The following is a 21,420-nucleotide window of genomic DNA, read 5'->3' as shown; positions in this document are numbered from 1 at the left end:
GGCAGGATTTTACTTACAGGCGGAAGTATGCTTGAAGTCGTGGCTCAGGTGATTGTAAAAACATTCTTCTGTAGTGATGTCACCTGGAGAGTAACGAAGGGCACCTGTACATGTGTAAGATAACTTTTAATGAAGGATCCTAACAAAGAGCGTTAAATGCACCTGATTATAAGAGTTTGAGCAAGGTGAAGAATTATTATGAGGATCAATGTAGCATAGAGTGGGTCCAAATATCTTCTTTGATTGTATTAAAAAAACTGCTTTCTTCATCCTTCTTTTTTACCAGTCAGGATCTGCATAGAAAAGAGAAAATATAAACAATATTGCTCGGTTCTCACCCAATCGATTTTGTGAGGGTATATTTTTCAAATACATTTTGTAATTTAATGGTCATTAGAGTTATTTCAAATTAATATAGCTGTTAAATATTTTGGAAAAATCAGTGAAAATTTACAAAAGAACTTTGATATTTTCCTCTGTACAATCACATTTGAGTTAGATCTCTTCACTATCAGTGACTACTAGCTGATAAGTGTGAAAATGACTAGATCAAATAAATGAATTTAGTATGTACTGTTTACTAGCTAGAGATTCATGATAATATTTAGTGCTTGTGGTGTGCTAAGTAGTTTTTGATAATCTAGTTTTATATTTTATGTTAATATTTTTAAAGTTCCTAAGAACTTTTCATTGATATTGTTTCAACTATATACTAAAATATGGGTTATCTTGAAGTCAAATGAATTTGAAGGTACTGTCTCATGGCAGAATGATATATTTTGGTAATGATAAAATTATCAATTTTTGAGATTTTTTAGCATAATCCCTAGGATATTTTCTTGCTGGTATTTTTATTAGGTAGTTTGCTTTGCAGTATAAACTGGAAATAATAAAATAAAATATTTTGGATCATTTTATTAAGTCATTTCTATTTAGTTTGTTCATCAAGTATTTGGGAGATGTGAGCGAAATGTGACAAGAAGACTCCATAAAATTTTGATTTTAACTTCTGTCACTGTTAAAAGAAAAGAGATAGTAAGAATATAAGGGTGGAACAGAAAAAGAGGGAGAGAGAGAGAAACAGAGAAGCTGACTGGAAATCATTCTGTAGGTTTCACAAAAGTTTAAGAAAAACAAGAGGAAAGACAAAACTATTTTTATTTGAAGAGTTGCTGTTTTTTTCCCCACGATTGTAGTTTGGAATACAGAATATAAAAGGTGTACTGGCAGAGAAAAAGACATGAGGGTCAGTGGAACAGAGTAGAGGAAGAACATTCAACTATTTTATCTTTGACAAAGATGCCTAACAAAGAGACATGGAGGAAAGACAGCCTCTTTAATTAATGGTGCTGGACAATTTGTGATAGCTAAATCTTGGAAACGATCCAAATGTCCATCAACCGTGGAATGGATTAAAATGATGTGGTCTTTTTAGACAATGAAATATTACTCTGCTATAAAGAAGAATATTCTTGAGGCTTGAATAGGTAAATGGAAGCAACTTGAGACTAATCTTAAATAAATCAATCTCACATTTGTAAATACCATATTGTTGCCCTAGTATAAAAAATGAAAGAGTAATAAGATCCAAGATGTACAATATCTGCTGTGATACTGAAATGTACAATATATACTGTGATATTGCATTTTACCTTTCTTATACTTAAATAAGTCTCCTCCAGAGTTCCAGGTGTTTGTATTCTTTATGCTTGATTTAAAATTCCCCGTTATTGGCATAAGTCTTTCCTGCAGGGTGAATATGTCACTTCCTATGGTCTATTAGTCATAAGTGTCTTACATGCTCATGTCTTTCACCACACTGTGACTAGATGTTAGATTTCTAATTCAGAGTATATTGTCACTAATAAAGTCAATAATAGTGAATAGCTATACTCCAGTATGAGATTCAATGATCTTCATAAACTGGTTGCAAGATAGTTTAGGTTCAGTTTTTCTCACATGTCTCTCCCAGCTCTCCACTCAAAGCACAGAACAGAACCCTCTATTTTCCAAACATCTGATCCCTTACACTGACAGAGCTTTGTATATGGTGCTCTTGCTGCATAAACTTCCCTTCTTCAACTTTACTTCCCATCAGGTTTTCATACATTTTCAGGGCCTTGCTTCAAGTCACCTGATCACTCATTCTCTGTTGTTTTGTCCACACTTTATATGTACTAGAATCTTAAGTGAACATGTTTCCATCATTTTACTCTATTGTTCATTTATATTTTTGCAAAATCCTCTAGGCTTGTGCCTCTCACTTCTATAATTCACCTAATATGAACCTTTTGTATAAAATCTACCATATCTTGTCATTATTGATGACTTTTGCATCACCATGCTAAGTAATTCTAATAACTTCTACTCATTATTGGATTTTTCAGTTACACGGTCTCATATTTCTTTATAGCTATGCTACCCTGAGAGATAAGTGGTATTGAAATGATCTTGTTATAATAATGAGAAAACTATAGCTCTGAGAGATAATTGATTTGTGAAAATGATACAGGTAGTGAGTGCCTGCATAGTATATTTACAGCAAGCTCTTGAGAGTGTGATGAACCATTTGCTTCACTCGATGATTACAATTCCCCTCTCCAAGTGCAGGTGCTCTAGCATGAATTCAGGGTCTAATGCATGCAATCTCATTTCACACTGTTAATCTCCTGTATATTTGAAACATCCCATTGTTTCACAAATACAGCATGCCCTTTCCTGGTTCTTCTACTTTGCATATGTGTTTCCTCCTTGCAATGTCTGTTCTGCCTTTTTCAGCATGCCAAACATCTGTCTTGAGAAAGCCATTCAAATGTCACTTGCCCTGGGAAGACTTTCTAAACCTCCCCAGTGACGTTAGTCATTTTTCCCATCCTATTTCATTGTAATGAGATTAAAAAATATTTTTTTCACAAGCATGACTTTTACATGAAACCAGGCAGGGAGTTGTTTTAAAGTGTTTTGTATCCTCCATCTTACAGATTAATCCTAAGACATGTAGCCTTTTAATCAAGATCAATGCAGTGATGTAGGAATAAAATGGAATACTATATTCCCCACAAATAATTCTGTGATTTTCATGTTAGATCATTTAATTTCTTGCCAGTACATTCTTTGATAGACTTAGCATTTATTTTACTTTGGTAGATACTGAAGATCTGTTCTCCAAATGGATTTTAGGAATCATGGTATTTAGCATTATGAATGCATGTGCAGATGCTTCTCACATTCTTGCTGTGTTGAATTTATGAATGGTGAACAAACAAACGGTAACAAAAATTCCTCAAAACTTGATCAGTGGCTGCGTAGGTCTAGGAAAAATAGAACTAGGTTTGCTTCCTATATTTGTTATAGAATCAAAACACACAACCAATCCAAGTAGTTTTCCAGTAATAGACATATCAGAAGTGGTAGGAGAACTTTGTCAAAAATAACTCTTTTCTACCCTCACTACAAGATTTTTGTAATTCTCTCCAAGGAGAGAAATCTCAGGAGTATGAGGGTATTTATGGTTTGCATAATCTTAATCAACGATTTTGGTTAAGAACCTTTGATTTTTAAGATACTTTTCATATCTGTTATATTAATTTCAGCTTTCTACATACCATTCAAGGACACGATTGGTAGAAGATAGGTCAGTATGATGTTATTTACATTCACCATAATGTCTCTGAAAACAGTGGTGAACAAGATGCTGTCTTTCTTTCTTTCTTTTTTCCCCCCAAAACTTACCCTCTTCCCACACTGAGGTCTGTTGTCATATTCTCTAGTTCTTCAAAGCTCCCCCATGCCATCTTCTTGGTTTCATTCTGTTCAGAATAACAAGTTCATAGCTTCCTTAACTTCTCACTTTATCAGGTGCCTACTTTTCTTTGAAACCTTCTACCAAACTGTAACACCCATGGACATTTGATAACTAAAAGATATAGAATAATGTTTATTGAAAGTAATGAAAAAGGCTTCACGTATTCTCACCTTCTAAAATAGGAGAATCATTTTCTAGTCTTTAAAAAAAATAGTGAGGCAAAGAAGCATAGGAAGACTAGTTTCACCCCTAGGTGCTCTGTCAAATTGTTCATGTCACTTTATATATCTCATAATTCATGATACATTTTTAATGAAATTTCCCCCTTTGAATATCTATGATAAACTCCCTCTGAAATTAGAGCCTCTTTTAACACGAAACCAGCATTTTCTTCATTCCTTATAGGTGCATCTCAGAACCATGAAGATTTTAATGAGAGTCCTGGGGCCCCTGGAATCAATTATCTTGAGATTGTTTTCAGTACTAGAAGTTTTTTGTCTGTGGTCCTACTACCCAATATCATGTTCGCAAAATGCTTTCTAAACCTTGTCATGGATAAAACTATTTCTTGTTCAATTTATTCTTCTGAATAGCAGTGAAAATGACTGAAAATCAATTTATTAAAATATATCTTAGCTATAAATGATTCCCTCAGGCATATATGCTTCCTGAGCAATACCACTGGTTTTATAATTCTGAGAATTTGCTAAGTTTTTCAGGTCCCTTTTATCCTATTTATAGTGTAAAGGGTGTCATGTGGCTACTTGCTCAGGAAACAAGAGAAAGTAGATAGTATGCTAATTGAGATTGTTTTCTTATGGGCAGATTTGCTGTAGAAAACTTTGTTTAAAAAGGATATCACTTTTATTCTAATCCCATCAATGCATAAATATTCATGATATTTATATTTATAAATAATAATATATACTAAATATAATATATAATATATAAAAATATATTAAATATATTTATAAATAATAATAATAAAATATCTATGATATTTATATTTAGAAATAATTATATTTATAAATAATTGCTCTGCCTTATTATTTTTTCCCTGTTTTCTACCTAATGTACTGTTAAGTGTTATCTCCAATATTTCTTTTCAAAGCTATTTTTTAAATACTATAACTTATTACTTTATTTTTTGTTGAACATTTTTGTGGTATTCAGGGCCTTTGAATTGAACGATAGCCTCAGCTTTCCTTTTGTGCATTTTGATACAGGGCCTCACTAAACTGCTAATTTCCTTGACTGGACTTGAAGGCACATCCTTCTGCCGCAGCCTTCCAGAGTGCTGGGATAAAGGCATATACTGCTATCTTAGTTAAATTTATTTTTATGTAATATATGAAAACAGAATCAAAAATTGTTCTGGAAAGATAATATAATCTTTTCTGATAGTAACCTTCCTTGTTACTCATTTTGGTAACTTAAGATAATAGTTCCATCATCCTTTATAGATTCTTCTTGTCTGTTCTTCTTCCCTCTGTCCCTGGACTCAGGAACTAGAGATTTGCTTTTCAATAGTATAGATCAGTTTGGCTTTTCTAGAGTTTTGTAGTAAAATCACAGATGAGGTATCTCATTATATTGGACTGTTTTCTACCAGCATGAAGATTGACAAATTTTGAATAAAGTGACCCTGAATGTGTGGCTGGTCTCCCATTCAGTCACTCCCAACAAATATGTGTTACCCACAAATTAAAGGAGAAGAGGTTTGCTTTGCATCGTATTTTCATTCTATAGTCAGCTGGCTTCAGGGGAGGAAAGATGTAGTGGAAGGGTCTAACAGAGGAATGCTGGTCATGTCATGGTGGCCAGAAATAGAAAGAGAAAGAAAGAGCCAGGGAGGGAAATACACACTTCCAGATCACATCCAAGCAATCTGTCTCTCCTGACTAGGTTTTATCTCTTAGTGGAAGTCAGTGATGGCCCAATCTTCTTCTTTTTCACATTTTTTTCTCTACTATACATTAAGATCACTATACCTTGCTGTATTTGAATCTTACATGTTATTCAAAAGCCCAGGTTTTAAAGATGTGTGCTATTTTAAAGGGTTGTGCTATTGGGAGGTGGTGGAAACTTTTAAGATCTGGAGCCTAGCAGGAGATATTTAGCTCATTGAAGGCTGTCCTCAAAGGGGACACTGGGACCCAGCCCCTTCTTTTTCTTCTTTCTTTGCTTTCTGACCATGAGGTGAGCAGTTTTGCTCTGGCATGCATTCCTACCACACTGTGCCATCACAGGTCCAAAGGACTATAGCCAGCTCATCATGGACTGAAATCTTCAAAATAGTGTGCTCAAATAAATCTTTTTTCTTTACAAGCTGATTATTTGAACTATTTGTTGTAGTAACAGAGAGTTGACTCACATGTACTTAATATTTTAGGCTACATCCTTTTCCAAGCTTATCCTGTGATAAGCCTGATAACTGTATCTATGATTGACTATATTGTAAGAGAAATGACAAAAAAATGAAAACATTCTTTTTATAGAAAGGTTGTCTTTGAGGGGTTAGGATTTGTGGATCCATAAAAATCTAGTGGGTGTTCTAGGTCTCTGGCCCCAACCCAATTATGGGATTTCCAGGGAAGAATGTGATAAGCCATTTCTGATCAACTGTGAATTCCTGTGGCAAGGCAAACATATGAGTTCCTTTGCTGAAATGAGTATGTTTCCTGAACTCCAAAGCACCAAGTTAAACAGAAACAAACAATAATTTCTAAGAAGACAATCCATCTTGTAGCATGACAGTGATGCTGTGAATAGGAAAGTTGTAGAGTGTCTTCATGGTCAGACTCACATGCTGCTCAGGTTGCTTGCACAGATTTGGTTTTCACCCTCTTGAAAATTTGACTAAATCTGAACAGACACAAACAGCCTTCATATGCTGATATTTATTTCCTTTTTCTCTCCCTTAATTAGTGTTTCAGAAAGAAATTCCATGGATTTACTTATAGAACTAGGTACATTAACATTTTCATTCCTTCACTTGTGCTTTTCACAAAAATTATGTTGAGTGATTCATACATTCCAGGCACTGTTCTAGAATATTGGAGTTTCCAGTGACAAACAGTAAAATGTGGAAATTTTCTTGTAGTGTCAGACAATTCAGACAATAACACTAAAAGTAAGTGAATAGGTAATGAGAAAGGGTTGAGAACTGTGATTTTTTTCATTTGGTACTGGAATCTAACTCATGACCATGTACTTGCAAGGCAGCCCCTGTGTTGCTGAGGTACATCCCTGGAGAGTACTGTGGAGAGGTTAAAAAAAAAAACAGCTACGTTTGGGAAGTTCATGGGCCCAGGAGGGAGTGGTGATGCAGTCTCACTAAAAACATGACACCTGAGCAAGGATGACTAGAAATGTGGACACCTCACATCATATATGACATTGCTATGTATGGTTGTTCGAGTCTAATATTGCACTCAAAAGTTTGTAATTTATATGAGATTTCTTTTCCAGCAATATCAGGTTTGATCATTATAATTAATTCTTGGGAGGGGGGGTAAAATTAAAATGAATGATAAAATGCAGTACTGGAAAGTGTGAGAACCCAGGAAACATACTTGACACTCAAAAGTTCTTTTGCTATAATAGAATTTCACAAGCCAAAATAATGTATAACAACCTGGGCTATGAAAGAGAACTATATAGATCAATCTTTTAAATAAATATAGATGCAAAAATCCTGGTGAGCAGAATGCAATGAATCATCATGACTAAGTAGACTTCATCCCAGCAATGCAAGGATGGTTCACCATACACTAATCAATAAATGTAATATATCACATAAACAGAAGCAAGAAAAAAATAGCATATGCTCACTTAATGGAGTCAGAGAAAGCTTTGACAAAACCCAAAATTCTTTCATGATGAAAGAAAGTATAGAAGGATCTTAATGCAATCTGATAAAAGACATTTATGACAAACCACTGCCAATGTCATATTAAATGGGGAAAAACTGAAAGCTTTTTTTCTAAAAGGAACAAGACAAAGATATTCACTGCTACCAGTTTTATTCTTATTCTTATTTAGTACTCTAAAACATTAGTGGAAACAATTAGACAATACAAAGAAATAAAAGAGATATATATGGAAAAGGAAGAAGTCATATTATCATTGTTTGGAGATAACATGATCTTCTATGTAGAAGATCTCCAAAAGACTCTTGAAATTAATAACTTTATTCAGTAAGTAGCAGGATACAAAATCATACAGAAATCAATAGCATTTCTGTACACTAATAATGAATCTAATGAGACAGAAACTATACCATTCACATTAACAAAAGGAAAAATTAAATATTTAGGAATAAGCCAACTAAGGAAGTGAAAGATCTCTACAATGAAAAAGAAAGAAAAGAGGATATCAGATAATGGAAAGATATTTCCTGTTCCTGGATAGACAGAGCCAATGTAGTCAAAATGTCTATACTTCCAATATATATTTAATGCAATCCTAAACAAAATTCCAACAACATTCTTCACAGAACTGGGGAAACAATCCTAAATTTCATGTGGAATCAGAAGACAGAGTAGCAAAAGCTATCCTAGGTAACAAGAGCAAAGCTCAAGGTATCAATCCAAGACTTGAATTTTCAAAGTTACTGGAATAAAAAATAGCATGTTTCTGGCACAAACACAGACATGAAAAACAAAAGAGAAGATGCAGAAACAAACCCAAGCACTTACAATTATTTGATCTTTGACAAAGGGGGTTAAAAACATACACTGGAGGAAAGATAGCCTCTTTATTAAATGCAACTGGGAAATCTGGATTCTTTCTGGATCCATATCCCTCACTTTGCACTAAACTAAAATCAAAATTGATCAAAGAATTAGATGCTAAAACACAAACACTTAACCTGTTAAGAGAAAGAAACAGACAAAACTCTTGATCATAGGTGTAAGCAAAGACTTTCTGAACAGAAGCCCAGTTGCACAAAATTAGATACTATGCAATCGAAAGGCTTCTGTACCGAAAAACCAAAACCAAAACAAAAAACAACCCCCCCAAAACAAAAACAAAACAAAAGAAAACAAAAAAGCAAGTAAAGAAACAACCTACAGAATGGGAAAATATTTTTGCCACTCATCCTTCTGACAAAGAACTCGTATCTAGAATATATAAAGAACGAAAAAAATAAAACTCCAAATAAAAGACCCAATCAAAAAATGAGCAAGAGAAATAAATAGACATTTTTCAGAAGAAGTACAAATGGCCAAAAATACATGAAGAAATGCTCAACACTGCTGGTTATTAGAGAAATGCAAATTAACACAGATATTCCATCGTAGACTACAGAATGGTCATCATTAAGAAATCAAATAATAACAATGCTGGTAAAGGTGCAGAGAAAAAGGAAACCTTCTATATTGTTAATAGGAATGTAAATTAGTACAACCACTGTGGGAAAGAATGCAAGGTTCTTCAAAAACTGAAATTAGAAATTTCGCAAATGATTTTCGCAAAAGATTTAAAGACATCATTTTGCAGTGATAAATGCATATACATGTTTATAGCAGAACGATGCAAATTAGCTGAATCTTGAAAGTGGCCTTTTATTCACAAAGGAGTACTACTGTGTCATAAATATAAACAAGGCTTTTATTCACAAAGGAGTACTACTGTGTCATAAATATAAACAAGTCATTTATAAGAAAATGGATGCACCTTGAGACCAGAATATTAAATGAAATAAATTAGACATATAAGCTTAAATGTTGCATGGTTTATCTCCTATGAGAACACCAAAATATAAATAAAGAACAAAATAAAAGACAGATAACGGGAAGTGAGGTGATCTTTCTCAAATGGGAAGGAGATTAAGAGATGGGGAAAGGGATGGAAAGGGGATTAAGAAAGGAATTAAGATGGGTTCTGTACATGTACCAGTTTTACACAAGGAATGCAAACATGTACTGGAAACATGCTAATAAAAATAAAATAAAAAATGAAAAAAACCCATAGATTTTATCAGGTAGTAATAAAAGTAGGAAAGTGACAGTATGTATTGGAATTAGCCAGTAGAAGTTAACACCTCAGTTGTAGTTTTATCAGCTGAAAAAAATGAGGTCAATAAATGTAACTATCTCAAAAAACTGTTGTATGGATTACACGTATAAAGTGTTTAGCCGAGTCATTGGTATAAAGTGAGGTTGGTTCTCTTGATGGTTAATCCAACTGCTCAAAAGTCAAACTACAGGAAACTGGGAGATTCTAAAATTAGGACAAGCAAGAGTAAGGGTAAGAGTGAATTTTGGGACTGAGGATGCTGGTGCCCGTCATGATCCACCTACACTGTAAGGCACTAGTAAAGTGGCAGACCTTTGATGCTATTTCTAATCTGGAAACCATCCAAACCTCTTTTACTTTGTACTTCTTTATACAGTTTTCAAGGTTTGTACTTATTTTCTCACTTTTGCTCTGATAATATACGTCTTAACATTTTTGTTACGTGAAATTCATTTTTTCATGTATTTTTACCTCAAATTTCCTTGAAGTATTTAATGGCATGTGTTGCAGATATCAGTACAAAATACATATCAGTAATCTATACTAAATGATTAAATCTAAGACTAATAATTTACTCCTGAAGTTTAGTAGATAAGCAATATCAAAGTAAACTTGGAACTGTTACTTATTTTGTAAGACGTGTTATATTTTGTAGTAATCATTGAGTGAACATCATAGACATATGCATGAGTATTTAAATATAAACAAAAAAATAAATTAAGCACTTGAGAATTGAAAGCTTTGAAAGTTTAGTTGGTATGTTTGTGTTAAGTGAACTGCTTAATATGTGCTACAGGAAATAATGCTCTAGGGTGCTTTTGAACTCACATCTGAATCTTTTAATTTATTCCCAGAGGAAGATAAAAATAAAGATACCTATATAATGAGTATGGCTTTCATTTGTTACAAAAAGGTGAGTAAGTTATTTCAGGAAGTAGGACCTTTGGCTTTTGTTTGTGAATTTGACTTACTGATTTTTCTTTTACTATTTGAGAAAATTTTACACTTTCAAATTGTCCGTAGTCACAGATCATAGTTATGAAATAGAGAAGGTACAATAAAGTAACCAGCTAATGAGAATTTTTGTTGAGTTGCTGTTTCCTTCATCAGTTTCAGATAAATAGATAGCCTTAACCCATGTCCCTAAAGTTCTTCACTTATTTACCTATAAGACAGGAAGTCACTTAATCATTAAGTTTTATCCAAACTTGGCATTTTGCCAACTGACAGCTTTAGGTGTTTTGAAGATTTAAAAATGTAAAGATGTAAAATTTTTTCAGAAACATTTGGTTGATACATCTGAATGCTTTTGATTCAAGACCAGCTTTAGCAAAAGCTTTATAAAGTCAACATGGCCACTAGCATGTTGATCTTTCTTAGCCTCCAATATTTTGAAGTAGTTTTTGTCATTCCCATCTGTTGTGCCTTTTTGGAATTTGGCTTTAATACTACTTTAGATGTGTTTATAGTATATAAAGAAAAGTAGACATTATATGAAGGAATTTTTCAGCAAAAAATCACTTTTTACAGTGAAGATAAGCTTATCACATGTATATATATACATAACAGTAATTGAATATCTTTGTAATGCTATTTTATATGTTAATATATATATATATATATATATATATATATATATATATAGCCATCATATTGATGAATTCTTTCACGTAATGTTTTCATTACAGGCTCATTTCTCAGCAGCCACATTTTCTCATAGATTCGCTGGCGGATAGGAACTACACTGCAGTAACAGTTCATCTTATTGGGTTTAACAGATGATCCAGTTCTTAAAATAATACTCTTTGTGATCATCCTGTGCATCCACCTGGTGACCATATCTGGTAATCTTAGCATAATCACTCTTTTTTTAAAAAAATTTTATTTAAGAGGAAAAAGAGAAAAACAAAACAAAACAAAGCAGTGTAAGGTTACACATAATACAGAACTACAAAAAAAAAATAACAGTAAGAAATCACCTGTTAATAGATTACATACTATCATCTTGGAAATAGTTGCTCAAATCACAGTATCAAAGAATACAAAGTGGACATTCAAACAGAGAGACTGCAAACAGCTGTGTTCAATGATCCAAAAACATTAATACAGTCAGCTATTTAACACCCCTAAACACACTTGCTGTTATATCCGTTAGAGCTCTTTTTTTTTTCCTCCCTCTCTTTTTTACAACAAAATTTACACATTTTGGATTTTATTACTCCTTAGTTCTTATCACTTTTTTGGGGGGGGAGAGAGTAAAGTCAAATATGGCAAAACAAAGCTGTCAGTCAAAACCAAGGATAGACATAGCACATGATGTAGAACAGAGTACAAGGTTATCAACAATGGTTATCAACGTTGTCTCTTGTTTCCTTAAAAAGAATTGTCTATCTCATTAGATATTTTTTTTTATTTAAGAGGAAAAAGAGAAAAACACAAAACAAACCAAAGCGGTGTAAGGGTACACGTAATACAGGACTACAAAAAAACAAAACAAAACAAACAAACAAAAAAAAACATAACAGTAAGAAATCACCTGTTAGTAGATTACATATTATCATCTTGAAAATAGTTCCTCAAATCACAGTATCAAAGAATACAAGGTGGACATTCAAACAGGGAGACTGCAAACAGCTGTGTTCAATGATCCAAAAACATTGATATAGTCAGCTATTTAACACCCCTAAACACACTTGCTGTTATATCCGTTAGAGCTCTTTTTCTTTTTTTTTTTCCCTCTCTTTTTTACAAAAAATTTACACATTTTGGATTTTATTACTCCTTAGTGCTTATTACTTTTTTTTGGGGGGGGGAAAGAATACAGTCAAATATGGCAAAACAAAGCTGTCAGTCAATACCAAGGATAGACATAGCACATGGTGTAGAACAGAGTACAAGTTTATCAACAATGGTTATCAACGTTGTCCCTTGTTTCCTTAAAAAGAATTGTCTATCTCATTAGATATTATAAAGTTGGACAAAACAGTAGAGAACAAGACCAATAAAACTTAGGCATTGTAAACATTACAGGACTTCCTAAGAAGACAATAGTCAAACCAGAATTGGTATCTTAGTGAATCTTATTGTCTTCAAAGTAGTTGCCTATGTCTTCAAACTTGATACTATCATATAGAATGGAACAGAGTCTAATCAGTCAAAACAAGATCGTGGGAGTACTACAGGACTTCAAAACAAGTTAATAGGAAATCAAAAAGAGTTACTATTTATATATCCTAATTTTTTGAATTTTTTCTTTAATTAAGACAAACATAAGAAATGACTAAATAATTTTTTTAAAACACTAAGGGGGAGATTGAGATAAAACAGGACATAACAATATAACAATAGAGGTCACAGCATGACTGTTTCAACAACCTAGTACTTCACCACCATATAACCTGACTTAATAGTAGTTACCATAGTGTCTTTTTCCTTGAAATATTTGGATAAAACTTCATATACTCTAGCTTGAAATATTTTCATATCAAGAAGCCCAGAATAAAGCCTTTCTAATTAATGAGTGAAAACTTTATAAGGCTCCAAGGCCACCTAATGGGGGAATCATGATTACCACATATTTTTATATATTTGAATCATTACTTACATTAGGGAAACTATTCGGTATTCACACATGCGGGATTGATTTATTTACTTATGAGTATGGTCTCAAGCTGCGCCCATTTATTGATAAATATCTCAATGTGATCCTTCTTTATAGCTGAATAATACTCCATTGTATAGAAATACCACAACTTTTTTATCCATTCCTCAGTTGATGGACACTTGGGTTGTTTCCAAGATCTGGCGATTACAAATTGTGCTGCTATAAACATAGGTGCACATATATCCCTGTGGTATGATGCTTTCAGTTCTTCTTGGAATATGCCTAGAAGTGGAATAGCTGGAATAAATGGGATTTCCAGTCCCAACTTTTTGAGACATCTCCAGACAGATCTCCACAAAGGCTGTACCAGTCTACACTCCCACCAGCAGTGCAGGAGAGTTCCTTTTTCCCCACAGCCTCTCCAGCATTTGTTGTCAGTTTTCTTGATCCTGGCCATTCTTTCAGGAATGAGATGGTATCTCAGTGTGGTTTTAATTTGCATTTCTCTAATGACCAATGATGATGAGCATTTTTTCATGTATTTATTTGCCATTTGCATTTCTTCATCTGAGAATTGCGTATTCATCTCAGATGCCCATTTTTGGATTGGATCTTTGAATTTTGGAGGTCTGAGTTTTTTTTAATTCTTTATATGTTTTAGACAAGAGGCCCTTGTCTGAGAGAGAGTTCACTAAAATCTTTTCCCAGTTTGTGGGTTTTCTTTTCACTATGCTGGAGATGTCTTTTGACATGCAGAAACTTTTTAATAAGAAGTGGTCCCAGCTATTGATTCTGGGAAGTATTTCCCGTGCGGTTTGAGTCCTGTTCATGAATTCTTTACCTACTCCTATATCTCCAAGGTTTCTACCTAATTTGTCTTCCAATAGATTTAGTGTTTCTGTTTTAATATTCAGATCTTTGACCCATTTAGATTTTAATTTAGTACATGGTGATAGACATGGGTCTAGCTTTAGTTTTCGGCAAATGGAGAGCCAGTTTTTCCAGCACCATTTATTAAAGAGACTGTCGTTCTTCCAATGAACCTGCTTGGCTCCTTTATCAAAGATAAGGTGGTTGACTGTGTTTGTAGTTGTGGTTGTATCTTCTAATCGATTCCACTGATCTTCGGCTCTGTTTTGATTCCAATACCATGTTGATTTTACTACTGTTGCTTTGTAGTATAACTTCAAGTCAGGGATTGTGATGCCTCCTGCTTTGTCTTTGCTGCTTAGAATTGCCTTTGCGATTCTAGGTCTCTTCTGGTTCCAGATGAAATTTAGGAGTGATTTCTCTAGATCTATAAGGTATGTTGATGGTATTTCTATTGGGATTGCATTGAATCTGTATAACAGTTTTGGGAGAATGGCCATTTTCACAATGTTTGTACTTCCTATCCATGAGCAAGGGATGTCTTTCCATTTTCTGAGATCATCTTCAATTTCCTTTTTCAGTGTATTATAATTTTCACTGTATAAGTCTTTCACTTCTTTCGTAAGAGTAATTCCTAAATATTTCATTTTTTTGCTGGCTAATGTGAATAGTCCAGTTTCTCTTATTTCCCTCTCTGTAATTTTGTTGTTCGTGTATAGGAATGCTATTGATTTCTGAGTATTGATTTTGTATCCAGCCACATTACTGAATTTATTTATTGTATCTAAGAGTATTTCAATGGAGTTTAGGGGGTCTTCTATGTAGAGTATCATGTCATCTGCAAACAATGATAATTTAACTTCTTCTTTTCCTATCTTTACCCCTTTTATTTCTCTGTCTTGCCTAATTGCTCTGGCTAGTACTTCCAGTTCTATATTAAATAGGAGTGGTGATAAAGGTCATCCTTGTCTTGTACCCGATTTTAAAGTAAAGGCTTTCAATTTTTGGCCATTTAGTATGATGCTGGCTGTTGGTTTGTCATAAATGGCCTTTATTATATTGAGGTAAAGACCATTTATTCCAATTTTCTGTAGAGTTCTTATCATGAATAAGTGTTGGACCTTATCGAAGGCTTTTTCTGCATCTATAGAGATGATCATGTGATTCTTATTTTTGGCTTTATTGATATGGTGGATTACATTTATTGATTTGCGTATGTTGAACCATCCTTGCATTCCTGGGATGAATCCCACTTGGTCATGGTGTATAATCTTCTTGATGATTTGCTGGATCCTATTTGCCAATATTTTATTGAGGATTTTTGCATCTGTGTTCATTAGGGAGATCGGTCTATAGTTCTCTTTTTTAGTTGGGTCTTTCTCAGGTTTTGGTACTAGAGTGATATTTGCTTCCAGGAATGACTTAGGAAGGATTGCTTCCCTTTGAATTTCATTGAATAGTTTGAGGAGTGTCAGCATTAGGTCTTCTTTGTATTTCTTGTAGAATTCTGCAGTGAATCCATCTGGGCCTGGGCTCTTCTTGGTGGGTAAGGCCTTAATTACATTTTCAAGTTCATTAGCAGAGATTGGGTTATTCAACAGTTTTATATCCTCTTGATCTAGCTTTGGTACTTCATATGCTTCTAAGAATCTGTCTATTTCTTCTGTGTTATCAAACTTTTGAGAGTAGAGGTTTTCGAAATAGGTGTTGATGATCCTCTGTATTTCTATTGGGTCTGTAGTGATTTCTCCTTTTTCATTTCTTATTGCATGAATTTGAGCTTTTTCTTCCCTTTTTAAAATAAAGTTGGCTAGGGACTTATCGATTTTATTTATTCTTTCAAAGAACCAACTCTTTGATTCATTGATTCTTTGGATTGTTTTCTTTGTCTCTATTGCATTGATTTCTGCTCTGATTTTTATAATTTCCTCTCTTCTTTTGGCTTTGGGCTTGACTTGCTCTTCTTTTTCTAGCTGTTTGAGGTGTAGCATCAAGTTATTTATTTGTATTCATTCTGTTTTCCGGATGTGGGAACTCAGAGCAATAAATTTTCCTCTGAGGACGGCTTTCATTTCATCCCACAGATTCCGGTAAGTTGTATCTGCATTTTCATTTTCTTTTAGGTATTGTTTAATTTCTTCTGTGACCCACTGATTACTCGAGTGTGTTATTTAGTTTCCAAGTGTTTGCGGAATTTTTGCAGTATCTTTTGTCATTAATTTCTAATTTCAGAGCGCTATGATCCAATAATATGCAAGGGATGATTTCAACTCTTTTGCATTTGCTTAAATATGTTCTGTGAGCTAATATATGGTCTTTTTAGAAAATGATCCATGTACTGCTGAGAAGAATGTGTATTCTGATGTTGTTGGGTGGAACATTCTGTATATGTCTATCAAACCCATTTGTTCACAGGTATGATTCAGTTCTGTTATTTCTTTGCTCATTTTCTGTCTGGTTGATCTGTCCCTTGGTGTCAGTGGTGTATTAAGGTCTCCTGTTACAATTGTGTTACTGATAATTTGAGTTTTCATTTCTGTTAATAATTGTTTTATATAACTGGGTGCTCTGGAGTTTGGTGCGTATATATTTAAGATAGTTATCTCTTCCTCTTGGAGTTTTCCCCTTACGAGTATGTAGTGACCTTCTTTGTCCTTTATGGTCATTGTTGGTTTAAAGTTCACGTTGTCTGCAAACAGAATGGCTACTCCTGCCTTTTTTTGGATTCCTGCTGCATGAAGAATTGTTTTCCATCCTTTGACTTTCAGTCTGTGAGTATCCTTCTGGGTTAGATGGGTTTCCTGTAAACAGCATATGGTTGGATTTTGTTTCTTGATCCATTCTGATAGTCTGTTTCTGTTGATGCATTGAGACCATTTACATTAATGGTTATTACTGTTAAATGCTGGTTAATTGTAGGAATGTTATCTCTCTGCTGTTGCATCTTTATCTTTCTGTTCTGTTTAATTATTTGCTTTGCTTAGTGGTTTTTTCCTTTGTGTATCTAAACTGTCTTTCAATATTTTTTGCAGGATTGGTTTGGTGTTCATGAAGTTCTTCAGCTGTTCTTTGTCATGGAAGTATCGTATTTCACCATCTATTTTGAATGATAGTTTTGCAGGATATATCAGTCTAGGTTGGAAATCATTTTGCTTTAGGATCTGGAATATTTCACTCCATGCTCTTCTTGACTTTATCGTTTGTGCTGAGAAGTCTGCTGTGATTCTGCTAGGTTTTCCTTTATAAGTGATCTGTCTTTTCTCTCTGACAGCTTTTAATAATCTATTCTTGTGTTGGATTTCTGGGATGGTGATTATTATATGTCTGGGTGTAGTTTTATTTTGGTTATGACTGTTTGGAGTTCTATATGCTTCACTGATCCTGATGTCAGTTTCTGATCTCATGCTTGGGAAATTTTCAGCTATTACTTCTCTAAATATCCTCCTGACATCCTTCATGTTGTCTCCCTCTCTTTCATTAATCCCTATTATTCTTATGTTATTCTTCTTTGCATTGTCTTGCAGTTGTTGAATTGTTGTTTCCTGATTCCTTGTTATTTTCAAAAGATCTTTTCTTTCCTGTTCACTAGCTGCAATCCTGTCTTCAAGGTCTGAAATTCTATCTTCACTTTCATTAAGGCGGTTTTTACAACTTTCAGTGGAGTTTTTTATTTCCTGTATATCTCTGTGCATCTGCATTATGTATTCTGTTTGTTTCTTATATTGCTCGTCTAGGGATTCTATCTTTTTGTTTAGCTCCTCCAATTTTTTATCTGTGTTTTCTTTAGATATATTTAGAATCTCTTTCATTTCTTTTATCATTTCTTCTTTTATCTGGGAGATTATTTCGAGTTTGAATTTCTTTAAAGCTTCCTCTTGTTGCTTGTCAATTTCAGTAGCTATTGGGTCTGATATATGAGGTGGATGGGATATATTTTCTTCTAAATACATTCCTCCTAAGGGTTTCCTGAGATGGGCTGGAGGTTTGAGGTTGTAATTTTTCTTTTGTTTTGTCATTTTTCTATATTTCTGTGTTTCAAGTGTTATTTGAAAGTGTCCTCAGGATCTGTTGAAAATCCCCTTCCATGTTTGCTGCTACTGAGATTCTGGCACCACGCTACCGCAAGCCATTGGGCCTGCAGAACCAATGGCCCTCCTCTGCTTGTTCAGAACTCCACAGTTCCAGACAAGCTGGGCCTCAGGGACACTGTGCGCCCACCTGCCCCTTGGAAGCTCCACAGCTCTTCAATCGCAGCCGGGTTAGGGTACTCACCACAGGCCAGGGTGCCTCAGGAGCCTGTGATCCCTCCCTGCTTGCAGAGATATCCACAGTCCTCCAGACAAAGGAAGGTGCGGCAGCAAAACAGGCTGGGCTCGGGGGATAGTGTGGGCCCGCCCACCCATTGGAAGCTCAGCAGACCTCCACGTGCAGCCAGGATGGGGAGGCAGATGTAGTGGTCTCTAACCCGCTGCTCCACTTCACTGCACCCGGAAGCCTGGGGGGTCCGGAACAGTCTGAGATTTGGGCAGCGTGTGCTGAGCACTCACCACAGGCTGAGGTGCCTCAGGAACCTGCGATCCCTCCCTGCTTGCAGAGATATTCAGTCCTCCAGACAAAGGAAGGGGCTTCTGCCAGCATAATCACTCTTATCAGATTCTCTTCAGAACTCCGCCATCCCATGTACCTTTTTCTTAGCAACTTGGCCTTTGCTGACATAGGCTTCTCATTTTCTGTGACATCCAATATGCTTGTAAACTTCCCAGTGGAAAAAAAGTACAATCTCCTATGCTGCATGTGGCATTCATCTGGGTTCAACTGGATTATCTGGAGCAACTGAGTGCTTCCTGCTGGCTACCATGGGGTACGAACGTTTCGTGGCAATCTGGAACCCATTGCTTTATTCAACCAAAATATCTACACAATTATGTATCCAGTTACTTGTGGTTTACACAGGTGGTTTTATTAATGCTTCAGTCTTTACCATTTCCTTCTTTTCTTTAACCTTTTGTTGGCCAAATTGAGTCAATCATTTTTTCTGTGATTTTGCTCCGTTAGTTGAACTCTCTTGTTTTGATGTCAGTGTCCCTGCAGTTGCTCCCTCATTTTGTGTAGGTGCTATCATTGTGTTCTCAGGGTTTGTCATAGCAGTGTCCTACATCTACAGCCTCATCCCCATCCTAAAGAGGTGCTCCCCAGAGGGGCGCCGCAAAGCCTTCTCTACCTGCACCTCCCACCTCACTGCAGTAACTCTCTACTTTGGAACTGTTTTCTTCATTTATGTGATGCCCAAGTTCAGCTACTCTACCAAGCAGAATAAGGTGGTGTCTGTGTTCTACATGGTAGTTATTCCTGTGTTGAACCCCCTCATCTACAGTCTCAGGAACAATGAAGTTAAGGAAGCTCTGAAGAGCCTGCTTAGTAGAAAGACATTTTTTAAATGAAATCTTTTATTTGTGGGACTTGATATAGTAATACAATCACATACTATAATAATAAAAGAACTGAGTACTCCTGATTGAATACTAATGCTGATTAATGTATTAACCAATGTAGCATGCTTTGGGAAAGATAGGAGCTCCTTTTTTTCAGATGATAAAGTATGCCAGAAGGTTATAATGAGTTACCTTTAATAAGCCTGAAGAAAATTTATAATTTGGGGCTGGGGATTTTGCTCAGCGGCATAAGCACCTGTCTTGTAAGCAGGCAGTCGTGAGTTCGATCCCTGGTACCAATAAAAAGGAAAAAGACCAAAAACAATTAAAAAAAAGAAAATTTATAATTTAGAGCATGAATTTAATGATTTGGAGCAAAACCTGCCTCAAATTATTTTAAGATTGTATTTGTATTTTTTTTTTTTTTTTGTCTTTTTATCAGTACCGGGGATCGAACTCACGACTGCCTGCTTACAAGGCAGGTGCTTATGCTGCTGAGCTAAATCCCCAGCCCCTGTATTTGTATTTTTAAAAGGTTGTTCTTTGTCATAGGTTAAGGATATTATATGTCGCCGTAATAAGGCTTCTTGAAAGTCTGATGTGTTAAAATGCTGGTACATAGAGTGGTACTAGAAGAAAGTGATAGAACTTTGAGAATTGGGGCCAAGGAGTGAGTGTTTACTAAATGTATGCCCTATAAGGGGATAATGAGGCTCTCTTCCTTTCTTTTGTACTTTTTTTGCTTCTCAGCCAAAAACTGAGGTTTTTTTTTGGGTTACATTTTTCTGCCCGAATGCCCCACCACAGGCCCATCAATGCAGCCATCTGGTCATGGGCTGAAATCTTCAGAAGAAACAATTTATTTTTCTAAATTCATTATCTAAGCGAAGATTTGCATCTATTCAGAAATTACGTTGAGTGATGCTTACACCGCAGTCCGTGTCTTAGGTGATTACCATTACAAGTAACCTTCTACATAGCGTGTGATTCAGATAATACATCTGAAAAACATATCATATAGATAGGAAGATAGCAGATGATGTAGATAAGAAGGGGACAAGTACTTAGAAGGTAAAAACAAAAAGAGAAAAAAGAAAACAAAAGAAAAGCAGTGCCAAGAGCAAGAAGTTGAAATGTCAGGCCAGGGGTGAGTACAGATCTTACTGGGAACATGACACTAGATAAAGAATGGCAGGAAGTGAGAATATTTTATATCTAATATGATCCTACCAGTGTACAGGTGGATGAGTTTAGTAGTCTACTACATACATCTAAGTCATCCTTAAGGTTTCGTTCCAACAATAACAGCCTTGGTTATTTTATTTTATTTTATTTTATTTTATTTTATTTTATTTTACTTAAGAGGGTAGAACCAAGGAAAATAAAACAGAATAAAACCAATCAAAACAAACATGTGTAAGTGATACAGGGTTTCAAAGCAATATGAAATTAACAATAGTTAACATAGTGCCTCTTCTTGTCTTCAAAATAGCTGCAGATACCTTCAGACAGTAAAAATAAAACAGAACAGAACAGAACCAATAAAAACAAAAGAATGAATGAAATAAAGGACTTCAAAACAAACCAATTGCAAATCCAAAATGGCTACCATAATATACCTTGCTATCATGCCATCAGATATAACAAAATCAAATAAAGATGAACAAAACCTAACCCAACAAAAC

At 34.8% G+C, this 21,420-nt stretch overlaps 1 pseudogene; it reads left to right on the top strand.

The window, feature by feature from the left end:
• Positions 1–27: 27 nt before the first annotated feature.
• On the top strand, positions 28–19,744 carry LOC100733842 (olfactory receptor 5P76-like; annotated as a pseudogene).
• The last annotated feature ends 1,676 nt before the right edge of the window (positions 19,745–21,420 follow it).

Source organism: Cavia porcellus, unplaced genomic scaffold (assembly GCF_034190915.1).
Source record: "Cavia porcellus strain 051 isolate PalLab524CR breed Dunkin Hartley unplaced genomic scaffold, mCavPor4.1 scaffold_9, whole genome shotgun sequence".
Lineage (NCBI taxonomy): Eukaryota > Metazoa > Chordata > Mammalia > Rodentia > Caviidae > Cavia > Cavia porcellus.
Note: the sequence above shows the minus strand (reverse complement) of the source record. Positions and strands in the feature narration are given on the sequence as shown.